The sequence below is a fragment of the Acromyrmex echinatior genome, chromosome 16 (assembly GCF_024713525.1).
Source record: "Acromyrmex echinatior isolate Ae372 chromosome 16, ASM2471352v2, whole genome shotgun sequence".
Lineage (NCBI taxonomy): Eukaryota > Metazoa > Arthropoda > Insecta > Hymenoptera > Formicidae > Acromyrmex > Acromyrmex echinatior.
The window spans coordinates 2463223-2481483 of record NC_141867.1 but is presented as its reverse complement, the minus strand read 5'-3'; the positions used below and the strand labels follow the sequence as shown (position 1 = coordinate 2481483).

The following is an 18261-nucleotide window of genomic DNA, read 5'->3' as shown; positions in this document are numbered from 1 at the left end:
AATGCAATTCCCGCGGCTCAACTCGAACTCGTAAAGCAAACTGTAAAACCGTCGCGCTGCGGTAAATGCATTCCCGTTCTCTTTAAATAGCAGTCGGTGTCGCGTTCGCGATGCCGATACGCAGCTAAGTAAAGGACGCCGCGATATTTGCGGATCTCCCTGAAGAAATATCAGCGTTCAGAAATGAAGCGGCCTCCGCCCGAGGAAATTACGAAATCTCTCTCTCTCTCTCTCTCTCTCTCTCTCTCTCTCTCTCTCTCTCTCTCTCTCTTTCTTCTCGTCTCTCCTCTATGACCGCGTTTGCCGTCCGCGGATTTAATCGATCATAAGCCTTTCCGCCGCGCTTTGCACACGCTCGCGGATATTTACAGTATCGCCCATGGACTTCTCGTCCACGTCTCACTCGAAGATGTTCTTGGACGTCGAAAGACTGGATGTATTCGTGAGGCTGCAATATATTTTGCAATTATACAGCAACTCATTAAACATCGTTTAAACCGTTTAAACGATAAAAATTGTTAATGTACAAGGAAAGAACGATTCTGCTAAAGTATCTAAAAATAAGAACTCCAACTCAATATATATCTTCAGATTTGTGTCTACCTAAATTTTTAAATACTTCAGCAGGTTCAAAATCATTATTCATTATAGAATAATTTGCATAAATTGGGATTTTTAATGAATCGAGTCAATGACGAATTCTTTTTTTTTTTTTTGGCATTTACTAAAATTTATAAAAATACAAGGAAATTGTGTCTTTCTTTACGCGATTCTTTGATGAATTAATTGACGATCATGAGATCGTAAAACAGTCGCACACTTGACTTCTTTTGAGTCGTAAATATTTAGGAAAAGGCCCGTTATATCTAAAGTTTATGATTGTACTTCCAGGAAGATACATTGAATGTGTCAATCGTTGATCTCAGTCGTCCTTTTTTTTTCGATCCTTTCTCAAAATAGTGTTACTCTCAAGTTTCCATCTTTTCATGTACACATAATCGTGGTTCTCAATTCGAAAAATTTCAAAAGTGTAGCGCAGTATCGTAAACAAGCACAAGCATCTTATTTGTCTTTCCTCTTTTTCTCCATCTCTTTTCTTTTTCAATGAGATTTATCATCTATATCTCCGAGAATGAATCATGAGATCCGGAATCAGTAATCAATCTCCCCGAGTTTTCTTTTTACTGACCAGTTATTTAAATTCATTATACACATAAATTCAAACCAGCTATATCTGTTTACGAGATCTTACTACTTAGAGATTTCGCTCTGAAATTAAACCTCATGTCTCGTGTTTTCCATAAATCTTACAAGTCAATTATAGATTGTAATTAGATATTTTTTTTTAGCTGAACTTCTTGCACAGTTCTTTTCTTTTCTTTTTTCTAAAGTGAAAAGAAAAAAGAAAAGATGATTATCCATCGTGAATATTTCGTCAGACATGAATACGTTTACAAATAGAAGAAACGGAAATTAATCAAGCTTTGTAAATATGAAAAATAGCGATTCTTAGTCTCTTTTTAAACGACTACATCGGATCCGCCTTAGAACGCGAATTCTCCACACCTGTTAAGGCGTTACACCGCTGCTGCATTTAGGCCATGTTTAACGGGCGCTAGTTACATACCGGAGAACACGCGAGTGAGCGTGTGTGTGTGTGTGTATGTGTGTCTGTGTGTGTGTGGAATATGAGGCGTGAATCGGCTGACGTTTGGCCCTCGCCCGGCTGTACGAGAGCAAAAGATTCTCTGAATGAACTCTAAAGATAGACACCGTAACACACGCCCTTCCCTTTCACCGTCTCGCCTGATCTTCTTCCTCAACTTCTCGAATGCTCTCTGCTTCTCTCTCTTTATCAAGCTGCTGAAGCTGCATCTACCTTGCGTATGTATTTTTGCATTGTTTAGCGGTTATTTTCATACAATATGGAAAGAACGATTTTACTAAAATTAAAAGTATTTAAAAATTTCGTTAAACTATTAAAATAATTATGCAAGATAACGAACAACATAGTTCAAACATAACGAACAATGCAAAAAAATTTTGATATTCTAGCAAATAGTTTGTGTGCATCCTATATAATTATTTTAATTAATAATGTTATTTATAGATTTGTATCTAGTAAATTTTACTTTAATAAATCCGTTCTTTCGGTGAAACCGTGAGAGATGATAATTAAGTTCGATTCCTCATTATTTCCGTAAACTAAAATTTATACACTTACAGAAACTATAAAATATACTATTGTTACTGTAATTTTTCGTCTACCATAAAGATATATTTACAGAATTAAAGGTAAAAGTATTTTATACTAATCTTTGTAAAAACGCAATTTTATATATTAATTTCTACTATAAATTGTGTAATTTTTACATATATTATTCATGTAATTCATTTTATATATTTTTTTGACAATATATTCAACGCAAGAATCGTGATGCAACGGAGCTTGAGGCGATTTAAAAAAATTTCTCACGGTATTTGCACACCCCGCGACCCTTTTTGTTTTCTTTTCTTCTTCGTGGCGATATAGCGAGAGAGATACTCTCTCTTGGGTCGCGTGTGTGGGTGAGCAACTCGGCGGTTGGTCTCGATTTTGATCGCGGGGCCTCCGCGAAACTCCACAACGATCGATCCGCCGCGGATGCAGAAAAAAAGCGCGTCTCGTCCCAGTGGTAAGAAACACCGCGTGGGCCGCGATAGAAGGACAAGGAGAACGGGTGTGACTGAAAACGAGCGAGGAGGCCGCTATGCGTGCATGCGTGCGTGCATGCGTGCGTGCGTGTTTAGTCGCGGTCCATGGCCGGTCACCTAACGCACTGCGCGTTGCTTTCGCCTTTTTCTTCCTTTCCTTTTTACTGCGGCAAAGGAAAGAAACTTTGTTTGCGTCCCAATATAAATATTGACCATTCAGAGGTAACACCGACGGAATTGATTATGTCTGGCCTTCGTGTGTAGAAACTTATTATCAGAAACCGCACGTTATTTATTCTTCAATTGCACACGCCGCTTATCGTTTTTAAGTTTCTGGAAAAATGTGGAAACGACTGAGCGTGAAAGGGAAATTTTAATATGGCAACGACGTCCTAATCGATGCAAAGTATGGATTTGATTACGAACCGTGTCTTAGGTTGAGATTACATCAGACGGGAATAAACGTCAGATGCTGTCCACTACCCTTGAATTACTCTCCAGCACCGCACAAGTGCGCAAAGGTCAAGTGCGTGAGGGGTTAACCGCGCTCTTTAACACTTCAAATTACCCGCTCGCTATTTTAAGTGAAAGCAATGCGCGTATCGTGATAATAGGATAATTTTTCCTCTACCAGAACGTTACGAGACAATTACGTGGAACGAAAGATTTAATACTTTACTTATGCACAGAAAGAATATTATTGCTGAAACATCTAAAAGTTTAAAAAAGCTGGATATATGTGGATCTGAAAATAATTTTATTAAGCCATCAAAATAATTATTTTATTAATGTATGTAAAAATAATTATATAGAATATTTAAGCACGATGAGAAATATTGCAGAGTTTTGACATTTTGATAACTAATTTTAGCATCCTACATAATTATTTTGATGATCCAACAAAATTATTTCGATATTTATATTTAGCTAAATTTTTAAATACTTCAGCAAAATCATTCTTTCGGTGTATCTAATTTTTAGTTAAATAACTTAATCGCAATATAGAATGCAAGAGTACTTTATCAAAATAAATTTGTCGAATTTAATCGTAAGATTAAAAAAAATTGATTTTAATTACATACTTGAATGAAAACTGGTTTCTTAATTTAAATATATAGATGTAAAAAGAAACAAAGAGATTAAGTTGCGAAAAACAGCGTGCCAACACGAGTTGCCGGTTGTCGTCTATTCGACCACCTGTTTGCTTCTACTTGTCGGGTCGAGCAAGCGGGAAAACGCGAACACGTCAAATCTCTCATCTTTGTTCTCTTCCTTTTTCTCCTGTATCTTCTAGAAATCTACGTTGACATCAAGGATTATTTTTTTTATCAGGACTCTTTTTGTCAAAGATCAATATAGATCCTCGACTCGGCAACTATTAGGATTTTCTAACGCGACTTTGACTCGTACGGTTCAAAAACTTTAGAACGGCGAAATTTCCACGTGGTTTATGACAATAAAATGTCATTTATTATTTTAGAATCAAAAAGATCAATATAGATCTTCGATTCGACAGGATTTTCTAACACGACTTTGATTCGCAGACTTTAAAAATCTCAGAAGTGGCGAGACTTCCACGTAGTTTATCGCATACAATATTATTTTGATTATTTTAGAGTCAATACGAGATTAAATTTAATTCTGAAATTCACGAACGCGATTCAATGGAACAGCGAACAAGTGAAATTTAATGTATTCGTCCTCGTGTCTCAAGTTATTTATATACAGTGGTTGCGTTTGGCAGAAAAAACTGCTTTGCAAAAATTCTTTACTGTGACTGGTTTTGCCGTTAATTTCTCACTGGATTTAAATGTATAAACCAATGGCTGCGTTGAGCAGAAAAAGCAGTTTTGTAACATTATAAAATTCTTCGAACGATTGGTTCTTGCCTCTGGTCCCTCATGGATCTAAATGTATAAACCAATTATATCAAAGAATTTTAATTTCTGCTTTTTCTGCCAAACATAGCCAATTGATAGTTTTCTTCATTGAGGCAGGACTATTCATCTACATCTAAAAGTATAATAAAGTATAATTCGATCAGCGTGAAGAAAACTCCCGATAGTTGCAAAATAAACATTCTATCGAACACGACCAATCGTATCAAAGAATCATACAACAGTTACAAACTTGCTTTTTCTGTTGAGCGTAGTCTGCTGTACTGTCTGTTGCTGTACTACGCATCGTCAAAAAATTGTAACTTACGAACTATATGTAACATCGTCAGTATCATAACATTGGTGTAGCTGATATGATCGAGATACATTCGAGATATTTCTCGAATTTCGTCCGCGGGAAGGTTTCAACGAGTGATGCAACGGGACTTACTTCGTTATTCGCTCTTTCGCACTCTTGATCCTGGTTTATCTCGTGCTTCTGAATCTCCTCTCACCGGCGTGTTCCAAAAGAAACTGGGTCCCTTTCTCTGTCTTATCTCTTATTCTCTTTCCTCTTTCTCTCTCTCTCTCTCTCTCTCTTTCTTTCTCTTCGCCTCCTCACTGGACCTAGCGAATTAGGGATTCCCGTTCTCCTTTTCGTTCACTTTTGACACTCGCCGCTACGATTGACCACGCGGTTCCCCGAACAATAGCTGAACGACGCGAACACTGAACGAACCGACGAACGCGAGAGGGGGAAAGGGGGGGGGGACTGACTCCTCGGATTTCGTAGATAAAATCAAGTTGCGTGTATATATATATATAGAGCGCGTTTGCGGAAGGATCGCGGATCTCTTTCTGATGCTGTGTCGTCTTATCAACGTGCGTATTATCTTTCAGCCGGTTGATACGTCTCCTTCTCTCTTCCTCTTTACGACGCACGGTGTCTGTGTTACGTGAACGTATGGTATTGGTGAACGGCTCTCACGCGGTACGCGATACTCCGGCGCTCTGCAGAGGCGTGCGTGAGTATAGTAGTAGTCGTAGTAGTAGCAGTAGTAACGGCGGCGGACGGCGACGGACAAGAGAGATGCGTCGTCTCGCGTGGAGGCTCGAGCTAACATTAACTAGCACGGACTGCAGCCGCTTATAATATGGCCCGGCCGCGAACCAATGGGATCCCGCGCTCCTTGCCAGACCCCCACCGACCCCCCGGACCCCTCTCTATCGTCACTCTACCGTCGTTCTCGGACCCCCCCTCGCGCTGCTTCCCGCGCTTTGGTCCAGAGAGCTCTCCTCCTCCTTCTCCTCCTCCTCTTCCTCCTCCACTACCTCCTCCTCCGCCACCGCAGCTACTCCTTCGCTCCCTGCGCGCACCCTTCCTTGCTGCGGTCCAACTCTCTCCCTCCGTCGTCGGTCCGTCGTCCTCTCGTGAGAGAGCCCGAGACCCCCCGCGTGTTATTCCCGATTGTCGTTCCTCCTTCGTCCTCTCATCTCTTTGTGCGTGTGTACGGCTCTTCGCGCATCTCCGTCTCCCTCTGTCTTGAGTTACACTAATACACACTCGTATATACACCTATACACTCGCACGTGTATTTATATTTGCTATAAACTTTATTTTATATTTTATTATTAGAGTAAGCTCTAATTGTAAGCCTGTATTTTTTGTCTAGCACTTGAGGGGGCTTGTTCCAGAGAGCGCATAATAAATGACGCATTTCTCTCTCTCTCTCTCTCTCTCTGTCATTCTCTTTCCATCGTTGGAAATCTCGGTACCACACGCGCCTTTTTCTTTCTCCTCTTCTCTTTTCCCTTTTCTCTCCTCTCATCGTTCTTACGTATATATCCTGCCTTCTCTCCCTGTCACCGCATCCTTGTTGATTCCGTTGACTCTCTTTATTCTTCTTTCCCTATGAGGCCCCGCTAGCATACACGGGGAGAGATAGAGAGAAACGATGGCGTGGAGATGGACAACGATGGGGAAAAGAGAGAGGGACTCTACAAGGGGGACCAACTCGCGGCGACTCTCAAGCTCTCGACATGGGTCGGGGACCGGGGAACTCCCGGAACGAGCGCGGGGCCTCCGACACGCTGCAACGCGCTGGAGAACGCGGTTACGCGAGCGCGAGTAGTGAATTGTATCGCTACGGTAACGAGAGAGTAGTACACAGGTAGATGAGAGCGGCTCGAGAGCGTTACTTCCTTCCGCGTCGTAAATCGACGTTCGTTTACATGGAGACAGCAAGTAACTTCACGTGTAACGTAAATGTCAACACGGAAAGAATAATTTGACTAACAAGGAAACGTGCTACATGCATAAAAAATATCAGAAAAAATGTTAGACAATAAAATCACGTTTGAAATAGGTAGATTCTTGATGGCCAAATCTTGGGATTCTATGCCTTCTGTATTCGACCTGAGCCGGAATGTTTCAACCATTTTAACTTTGATACAAAAGATCTCGAGATTACATTTTTGTATTGCATAGAATAGGTTAACAGAATCCAGGAATTAGGATTTGACCATCTAGATTCTAGAATATCTATTTCAAACACAATTTTTCAATTGGTAACACTAGTTCTTTGTCACTTTTGCAATGTAGTTTTGCAATGTTCTTTTGTGAAGTATCTAAAATTTAATAGGTACAGATTTGTGTATGTGTGTGTGTGAAAATAATTTTGTTGGACCATTAAAATAATTATGTATAAATTTTAAGCATAATGAACAATGCTGCACATTTGATAAAGATTTGACATTCTACACTGTAAAATATTAAAAGTGTAATGATCCCAATTTCCTTGAGTTAAATAACATTTAACTTTTGATTTCCATGTGTATCCAAATGTAAATTATAATATACCAAAATGTAAATCAATCCATTTGTGGTTAGTTTCAAAGTAAACATTCATATTAAAATGTGCATTTAGTAAATAACGAATTAAATTTAAATAAAATTGAATAGATATCTCTTAAGTTGTTTAATCTCATCAGTTAATCAACATATTAAGGGATCAGTATAAGGGATCAATAGAAATAATTCAAAATAAATCAAATTGGGTATAATTTAACATTATAAACTCGTGTAGTAATTAGTTTGTTTTACATAATTATTTTGATGGTCTAACAACATTATTTTCAGGTCTATCTAAGTAAATTTTTAGATATTTCGGTGAAATCGTTCTTTCCGTGAGAAAATCGCACCCGCGCAATATGTATGGTTTCATACATTCTCTATTTTCTTTTCTTCTGCTGATATTTTTGCCCACTGACCTCGTTGAAAGTTTATCTTCTGAGAGGAAGACTCAATTTATCTGCGGAACTAATCACAGTGGTTACAATTATAAATAAAATATACGCATTAATGTGTACACTTAAATAAGTCAGTCGACCGGCTACAAATCGTAAAGATACGGGTACATAATCGTAACAAAAATTGCACTGCAATTAAGACATTGTTACGAAGTTCCATTACGCAACGACATAATGTTCCGGCAATTACATCGCGTGTAAGATAGTTTAAATGGAAAAGTGACTCACAAATATCTCGTGGGTATAAATTCGTCTAATCCAAAAAATTATAAATTTCTCAGATATAGCGAGTTCCATGAAATTCGTTTCAGCTGCGTTTTACAAATTTTATATTTTCAAGTCGTTTTTTTTTTAATATGTCAAATTAGAGTCTAATAACAATTTAAATCAGATCATTATATATACATAAATCAAGCTCGACACATTACAAAAATGTCAAAATTTAATAAACATTAGAAATCGTGTAATAAACTGAAAAAAATAAACGTTTAAAATTGATACGTTTTTTAATTATTTATTTATTAAACGTTTCGATGATTTAATAAATGTACATTTAACATTAATAACATTAATAACGAAAGAAACATCTATTTAATGTTTTTATATAACTGCACATAAGAAAAGATTTCAATTTTAACTAAACATTTTTTTAATCTACTTGAATAAGTAAAGAAAGGTTAAATATATGGTCGAGGTTAATATTTGGCTCTTCCTTACTTAATTCATTTATTCATATAACATTTCAGTTAATACACAACAGTTTATATTATTAAAACCTATATTGTTAAAAAATTAGGGTTATTAGACCCTAATTTATCACGTTTAAAAAGAAAAAAGAAATCGATTTGGAAAAATAAAATCCGTAATACAATAGTTTTGTAAAGGTCATTAAATCTGTAAAATTTTCAATTTTTCGGTCCTCACTAACAATTTTTTTTCTTTATAAGTCGCCACAATTCTTGATTGTCCCAACTTATAAATATGTATGTTACGAGCCCGATACATGCTTTCACTCTACAAATTTCTGATGTAACTTTAACGGATGTGTGTGTCTGCTAAGAATTCGGCAGGTAAACGGTATAAGGAAAAGAGCTATTGTCATGATCGTGTTTCGACATAAAGCAAGACTGAAAGATTTTGGCAAGTTTGAAAAGATTTGAAACTGTCACGCTTCCCGCAAACTTACTCGAAGATTACATCAACCTAGAGAATAGGGATAGTAGGATACTCTAGGTTGTCCTAGACACAGCAAGAGTGTCGTACATAATGACACGGCGACTTTTCCACTGTTTCCTTTTTCTTGCCCCACCACCCCCCCTTGGCCCGAGGCAACGAAAAGAATTCTAGAGGTGAGAGCAATTATTCCATTCGCTTGTCCGTCTATCTAATTGATATATTGCATTTTCATGGTAATCGCCTTTGTAACCGACTCGGTACCTCGGTCTCTGCAAATGTCTTGCGAAGGAACGTAAAGGGCATGAATTAATTATCGAACGCCAATAATTGTGAGTGCGAAAGAGCAATACCTACGGAAAATAATCACACGATTATATACGTGCATGGCGTGACGCAGTTATGTAACAACGATAATTATTGTTTCGCATCTTATTAATGAAAGAAAAAAAATTTTTACGGCGTAAACTAATAGAATGAGTTTTTCTTGTCGAGACGCGGAATTCAAATCTGTAAAAGTAATAAATTTTTGCAATAAGTTCTTTACAATGATTTGATGCAATAGTAAGATGCTTATTAGCTTTATTATTAATCCTAATTGATATTCATTCCAAAATTTCCTTTGCCTACCTAAGTCTATTATTAGTTTTGATTTCATTTAAAATCTGACAGTATAATAGACGTCCAGTTTATTTAACTGAAAGACGTATTAAAAAATTTACCTATAAATATTATTAAGATATCAAAGTGTCTCTCTATATATATCATATTTATTTGTTGTGTTATTCACATTGCAATCTTGTAAACATATTATTGATAATAAATTTTGTTAATGCTTGAATGTCAATGCTAACGACGTATTAATAGTTCTTGCTTCTCATCGTCAGAAATTTAAATATGCTCGTTAATAGCTGTATCGAGTACACTATGATTTATGTATTAGCGTACATAATCGCCGACTATTTCTGGCCCGTTTAGTGACAGGATAAGGTGGATAGAAATAAATCTTCATTAAGTTTTAAGGTCGATAACTTGGGACGACGAGTGCGCGTTGTAGAAGGAGCGTAATAAAAGCGCTCGCAGGCACAGAACTGAAAGGGAAAATGACATGCGAGAACAAGTTTTCGGATCGAACCATCGAGCGACAGCCAATAACGAACAAGTTTTATGTCACGAGCAGAACAGGAGATAAGACGATAGCCGGATTTATTATGAAAGATCAACGCAGGAGATAGCTAATCTAATCACTTAAAATGCGCAACATTTTTCTCTCAAATAAACGCGTCAAATTTTTCTATTTTAGATCAGATTTTTTTAATAAACACAGAGGAAGATTACAAAACAATCTCTCAATTGCACTTATACTTTTAAATTTGATTTTATCGAAGTTTTATGATATTAAAAATAAAGGAAAAAGTCAAATAAATGAAAGAAAATAATAATTTTTAAATTTAATTTAATTAACTTTGCCAAATTAAAAAAACAAAGAAAAAGGTCAAATGAACGAGCAATATAAAGAGGAAAACAATAATTCATCAATATAATATAATAAAATAGTTTATAACAAATTATTTTAAAAAATTAATTTGTTATAAACTGTTAAAACTTGTTAAAAACAAAAATACATTAATTTAAGGTTTTGTCGAGTATATCGAATCCGCGAATTCTAGTTATGGAAATTTCGGAGCGAATAATTAAAGCTAATTGAATGGTCTCGGAAAGGGTTAATTCGTTTGACAATGATATTTTATAAATAGGACTAATCGAATGAAGGAATTCTTCTCCGGTGACGTTTCTCTCGACGTCAATACTTCTAGAATGTTTCTCATTGGAAAACACCAAAGATGATGCATCTTACGTAGCATCCAATTGCATGATCTCTGTTATTACTCTTTGGAACGTGATGAATGACGTTTGCGCGAAATCAGATAAGCGGCGCGAGCATTCAGCATTTCTGCAGAAAAACTGAAAAAAATCTATACACGTACGAGATTTACAGCATCGCTCTGCCGATCTTTCATAAATATAGAGATTTACTAATAGCATCGTGCGGCTAATTAGTTAATTCTTTACCGGATTTTCTCAGCACTACGTACTGACATTTTCCACGAACTTATTTTTTTATTCTTCACGTTAAGTACAAAAAGGTATTGCATAATGTTACAGCTTCGCGTCAAGAAAAGCTCGCGGGGATGATTCACGTAACTAAATTGCTGCGTAATGCTGGGGAGGTATTATAATTAAATATAATTATATTATACTTGATAAGTGTACCAACTGATATCTTTGTCTTATATGGAAAGTTACGAGCGATGATATATAGCTGGAAATATGTAATACAAGTATAATTCCAAGAGTCGTGACTTACTATTAAATATCTAACATAAGTTATGGCGTCTCAAGGAGTTCATTTCGAATCGCTTACACGCTTCTTACGCTTCTTCTTAATTCCCTTACAGAAATCTAATTAATTACTTATAAGTATTAAAAATTGTTGTTCAGTATTTTTATTACTTCAAATAATTATAATTAATTATTATCTTTCAGTAATAAATTGGTCAGATTTTTCTATAAGAATTGATTAAGATATAATAATTTCTAAAGAGAAAGAGAAAAAAGACAAATCTGAATCGAAAATAATTTTGTTGGATTATGAAAATAATTCTGTAGGCCGCTTAAACATTGATGGCAATGCTGCAAAAAATTTTAATATTCCAGTAAACAATTTTTTAAGTGCTGTACAAAATTATTTTCAGATCTATATCTAATTCTTTAGATAGTTCAGCAAAACAATTTTTTCCGTGTTGTTAGCAATCATTTAAATCTATTTGTGTCATTCAGTGCAAAATATAAAATATTAATTTTGTTGTATCATTGCGAAACTTATTAATAATTTGATTAATTGATTTTTTATTAATGACTGTATCTTCATCAACTTATCCGTAATAGATAACCGTAATAGATAAATAAAGAGTATATGACATGAATATTTTTTTCCTTTTTTTTTGTAATCGCGGAAATGTGATGTTATATGTATTATAACGTGTTTATGAATCAGGTCTAATTTACACTTGCCGTTTTTTTTTATTAACAACTAACGCATTAATCTTTTAGCGAAAAAAACCAACAGCTAAAAAAATAGAAATTATTTATAAATTATATTTGTACTTTATAGATTTTTAGCTAGCTTTTTTAGCTGCTTCTATATATATATATATATATATATATATATATATATATATATATATATATATATATTTTAGACAATTAACATCTAAAAGTATAATTTCTAAAATTATATTATTATATTATTATAAAATTATATTATTTTTAGCTGTAGTTTGATAACATGAAGAATAGCTAATTACTAGTAAAAAAAAAAAGCATTGTATAATCAGACCTTAGTGATCTGTGAAGTGCAAAAAGAAAAAAAAGCCACAACACGTGTTCGCACACATTTATACATCGCGTAAAGACGTTTGTACGATAGTATATTATAAATAGAATAGTAAATTATATTGATATATCTCTGAGGCGACCGAGTCAGCGGTCATTTTTCTGATTACTGATTTTTCTGATGAATGTACGTAATGACCTAAAACATTTCGCATGGACACATGATATGTATCGATTGTACTGGTCATCCACGATTAATGAAATAAACGTTACGTATAATTGCGAATTCGTTTAGATTTGAAAGACGACGTTCTTTCTATTCGGTTTTTTTTTTCTAACGAAAGCTCGAGGAGTAAACGAAAGTCTTTTATATTAATGAGACACCCTGTATTAATTCGCGAACGCGGAACCTGACCGATTGATGTATCAACACGTTGATTGCCTCATCCTCGCTCGGCCTTGTGATGAAAAAACGCAGCGGATAACTGTATTTCAAGTTTCCTGCGATTTCTCGTTGCTTAAAGGTACCGCTAAGGTGCACGTCGCGCAAATCCTGACTAGTTAAACCATAAAATGTGTCGAATATTTTATAATCGTGTCTTGATTGTAACAGCGTTTAACGTCGCATTTAGCAGCTGTCATCAATTTTAAGTGACACTTTAATAACTGAATAATTAACAATTAAAGCTGTCATGTACAACCTCGAACAATAAATCGTATATAAACATGTTAGTCGTAAATTAATACGCGTTACCAAAACTGTATCGTAAAAATGTAATCTTCTTGAACCAAGGATAGATTTTGGATCCATTTAATTATCACTTAGTTATAAATCACTTCGTCAAAAATGTGAAATAATTTTTTTTATGTTACATCTCAGTTTTGAATTATTAATAAAATTTTATGTTAAATTTTCAATATGTGTAAGTATTAATTTAACATGATATGATTATACTTTTGAGGCTTTCATGAGCTGATACTTTCTATACAAAAGCTATTATACATTTCGGGTCATGTCATTTCTGTTCCTTAAAATTAATTTATGTCTTTTAATTAACATAAATTAAATTGGATCTCACAGATCTTTTAATCTTAGAACATCAGTAACTATATTATAGATTTTAACGTCAACTCTAGAGGGTTAAAGACAATAATTTTTAGCAATATCTTAGAGTACAAAAATAAAATAAAAACTATAAATAAAACTGAAGATCTTTTACAAAAATCCAATACTAATCAATTTAATATGCTGAATCAAAATAATATTCTGAAAAATAGTAATTAATAATAGTAATTAATAATTGTTTTAAGTATTAAAAGCACTAAAAATAATAATACTTTTAATTCTTAGAATAAGTTATTGATTACTATTTTTCAAGCTATACTTTTAATATTCTTTATTAACTTTTAATATTCAGAATATCAAGATATCAAAGTAGTAATTACTACCTTTAGTATTAAATTTTTGTAAAAGTCATTAATGTAATTAGCAAATAAGTATGGAAATACTGTCACTATCTATGAGAGATCAGATCATTAATTGCCGCTAAATTAAAGATCGTTCCGCTCAAAACGACACGTGAATACGAATTACTCGCTGAACTATGCATCATAAATATTATAATTTCGCCATTGCAATTAGTACAGCCGGATCTCCACTGATTTATCGATGTTGCACGACAAGTCGATCGTGGGTGCGAGAGATCCAATCTTATCCTGGCTTCCTTCTCTGTCAGATATGCTCCGTCAATAACGGCAATGAGGAAGGAATACCGCGACCGCGTGGCTACTTTCGTTTTGCAAGGCCTTCTACGGCGCATTAACCCGAACTCGTAGGATTTATTCCGGCGACAAGGTTAAGAATCGATAGAATATTTAAAAAATCTGCTGCAAATGCAAAAAAAAAAAAATCTCTGTCTATGTCAATGTAAGTGTTTTGGTAAATAATTTAATTATTCCAAAAATGTGTAAAAAAGAATTATAACTTTAATCTAGAATCTATAATGGATTTTTCGAAGATCGAGGATCGATTCACAAATATGAAAATATTAAAAGCAGAAAAAAATAAGACTTCAGATCTCATATTAAAGTCTGTAGAAACAAAAAATGCTAAAAATAAAAATACTGAATCTTCAGTTTTTTCTCTCTATTTTTTTTAAAGAATCTTTATCTTAGATCCATATTCATATAATTATAGATCGATCCGCGATTGATCCTCATTTCGGGCGTGTCAAGTTTGAATCAAAATTCATACAATTATATCTTTCAAACAAAACAGAAGCACCGATAGTTTTTTTCGATTTTCATCGGATCTTCTTTGCTTTTTGCAATTATGATTATTGATCGGATGGTGATCGAATCGAAATCACAGCGTGCTTACCTTATTTGAGATCATAGTGTATATGTCTATCGAGAACGGTGAGAGGCTCAACAGCGGCCAAAAAAAGTGTCGCCAATCCACCAGAGTATCGTAGGCGTATATTTGCGGGCCAAATCCCAATTCAGATTCCCACTTATATCTTCCTACACGCCTTTTTGTCACTTTTTCTCGAGATACTAGTCACCCTCTATGTCCACCACCGTTCTTACTCGCAGAATGTCCACGTATAATACCGATGTCGCAAAGGGTGGAGGGTTTTTCCGCGTCGATAGTAACGCACTTTTTCACGAACGTTTCGAGTCTCACGAACGATTTCATTGTTCCCGAAAGAGAGTCACGTAACGCGTAGATTTCTGGAGAGATTCTCGCTCTTCAGTTCGCCACTCGCGAGAATATTTCTCGAATTATTTTCCAACATCGGGGAAAATCGCGCGATCGGTCTTCTACCTGTTATTACAACGCGTCGATACTTGTCGCTCTCCATACTTTCCGGTGCTATGTTCATCTGTCTTGTTGATCAAGTCCTGATTAGTCACGATCAACGTCAATTTAACGCACACTGAGAGAAAAGTATTTGGTATTCGTGACTATACATGATAAAATAATTATATAGTTAGTAACTTTATTTTTATAATTACTGCTATAATTTAGTAAAATAATAATTATTAAAAGTTTTATCAAAAAAATATATAACTAGCACCGAAAATGACTATAAATTATAGTTAGATTTCGTTAAAAGATTTTGTTGAAAAATTAAAATTATTTTATTTTTTTCTCTCAGTGCAAGAAAAAGGAGGTTAGAATTTAATTATTTTATTTTATTAAAAAATTATGAAATAAAAATTATTTCATTTTATTTTTTTCTTAACGCATAAAAAAGCAAGTACGATATCCACAAACATGACAAAATTATAGCACTGTCAACTTGCACTGTATTCATAAATGAGAAAGAGATTTCTCGTAATTAGAACTGTATCATTTCGTGCAGAGGTAATCGAGTCGCTCGCATAGGAAGAACCTTCGTATCGGGGACCGCGCACGAGTACTCTCTCTCTCTTTCTCTCTCTCTCTGATGGATTATAATGTCCGTATCCGTGCCAGTCGGCGGTCGGTCCGGCCGATTTTCTCACGCCCACGAAGCGCGCCCGCAATCCCGCGCAACCGGATCACGTAGCGCGGAAAGGATTTAATTCATCGAAATTTAAAGGAGCTCAATACTGTCCGTTCATTCGAAATGCTCTGTTTTGAGGAAAAAACTCCTCATGATCATCGAAAGCAACACACTGTTAAAAAATAAATTTAAGTTTCCCAGAATTCTTCACGACGCGCTGGTCATCTCCGACTTGGGTTCTCTTCACTTTCTCTTACGAATTTTTTCGAGATTCCTTTTGTGTTCCTTTTTAGGACACAATTCCGACGAAAAATCGAAATCTCGTCAATCGTTTTGGAACTTTTCATGTATCAACATGAGAATGTTCTTAGGCTATAAGACAGGGATAATTGAGTCTCAAAAGAACCGTCTCGACCGAGAAGGTACAAAGAAACAAACGTGGAAATTAGGGATAATTTGGAAGGACGACCGATTTCTCGGGATAATGTCAGGAAGTTACCAAATAGAATCTCGGAGAATAGGCAAATAAATAGTGGACGCACTTAAAATAAATCCTTCGTTATAGAGTAGATATCCGGCTATCTCAAGAATCTGAGGATTCTTCGTATTACGAGCGATGAAAATTTCCGAAGACGTAAGTTCCGATAGTTCCACGAAACAATTTGATCTCGGCGGCACAAAGTGTAGCGCACACGGTTTTCGAGGGAATTCCTCTGTATCTGGGAAGATCTCGTCTCCCTTGGCACCGTAATTCTCGTGACACGTAATTTCTTCGAACAGCACGTGGAGGACATAGATTCGATTTGGGCGATTTTGAGGAATGCACGGCCGTCGAAGCCGAAACAGGAGACCCGGCGACCGCGACGAGCGTTACTGACAGCTTTATTCGCCGTGTCGTGTGTTAGGGTCCTGCGTCAGAGAGCGCGTATGGGCTGAAGCTTGCGAATTCTCCTTCCCTCGCATGGAGTGTCTCATACCCTCGTAGGTACAGGGTACTTAACACAGTTGAACGAGGCGGATCCCTCCCGCCGGGCGACGCGACGTGACGGGGACGTTATCGCTCTCGCTTTGCAGGCCCAGCTTCCGCGAATAGCCTCTACGGTCCACCAGACGACCCGACCGGCCTGAATCTGTTTGCACTGACATAAAATCGCAGAACCGTGTCGCGTCGCGAGACGGAATTTCAGGGGACAGGGTGTTTGGTAAGAAAACGTGAAAAAAAAACAAGATTTATCGAAACAATTAAAAACTTCACTGATCCACCAAATCTACAGCCAATAAATGGACAGTCATTTTTTTAATGTTAAAGTAGCAAGGTTATACAATTGATAAAATTAGTGATTACAAGTAATATCACATTTGTTGCAATACAGCAAATTTATTAATACAGTAGAGATATCTTTCTACGAAAATCAGTCCAATATATGTAAATTTAAATAAATAAATTTAATTTAAATTTTATTTTACTCTTGAAACTTGCACCTTTTTTTTCCGCTATATAAATAAGACTCAGTCAAACTTATCGAAGCAAGGAATTTCACGTTGAACACGTCATTACGTCTTGATGTCGATCTACGTGACAATCTAATGACTAATATTTCTGGTGAAGAACTATCGCTACATTCATAAGAAATTCGATCTCGCTGTTTAGTTTCGCGACATACGGCACGAATATTTTTTTTCATAAAAGATATCGCAATTCGGAAGCAGATTGTCGCGCGCATAGTTAAGGAATTCGAATCTGAGAAGTCCAACTTTACGACACGAGGGAGCGAATGCCTTGTCCGCTGGTGAGTGGCCGCTGAACGCAACACCGGCAGGAAACTATTATACGGGAGTGACTCATGTGTACATTACAGACGATGATCTCGCAAGTCGGAAGACGTGCTCGCGCGCGAAAAGGAGAGAGAGACGGACAGACGGCGGGAATCAAGCACGGGATACAAGCAATTCATTCATCAATGGTTTATCCCAAAGGGAATGCTTGCGCGCTCGCGATTCAGCGATTCTTCTAGGAAACAGGAAGATACATCAGCCAGATGCCTCCTCCCCGCCGAACTCTCGTAGATTGTGTTCCTATTCTGCGAGAGAATAAGGCAGACCAGGGGATGAAAATAATTTGGAACGGTTGTAACATTGCAAGTTTATTTAAAATGAATAAACGAATGAACGAGTTGAAAAATATACCAGTGAGCTTTTGCATTAAAAAGTGCAGTGCTTAAAATGCTTACGTTTAAAGCATCTTTTCTAAAACAAACGTGTTTTAGTGTTTAATAAATTCGTCTCTAGAGGATTAACTATCGTAGTTTCTCACATGAAGA

The 18261-nt window shown here is 35.9% G+C and overlaps 2 protein-coding genes across 6 annotated transcripts in view; one reads left to right on the top strand and one right to left on the bottom strand.

Annotated features, from left to right (window-relative positions):
* The window catches only part of LOC105155101 (peroxisomal leader peptide-processing protease), an 80540-nt gene that overhangs the window by 30740 nt on the left and 31539 nt on the right, over positions 1-18261 (top strand). The gene's annotated exons all lie outside the window — the stretch shown is intronic.
* Positions 1-18261, bottom strand: part of ITP (ion transport peptide) — a 60693-nt gene that overhangs the window by 29855 nt on the left and 12577 nt on the right. The window contains exon 1 of one of the 4 annotated variants that reach the window (XM_011071011.2): positions 5023-11635. The exons of the other annotated variants lie outside the window; for them this stretch is intronic. The gene's annotated coding sequence lies outside the window, so the exon portion shown is untranslated. Of the gene's footprint in view, positions 1-5022; positions 11636-18261 lie in introns of those variants that run through there. 4 annotated transcript variants of the gene reach the window in all.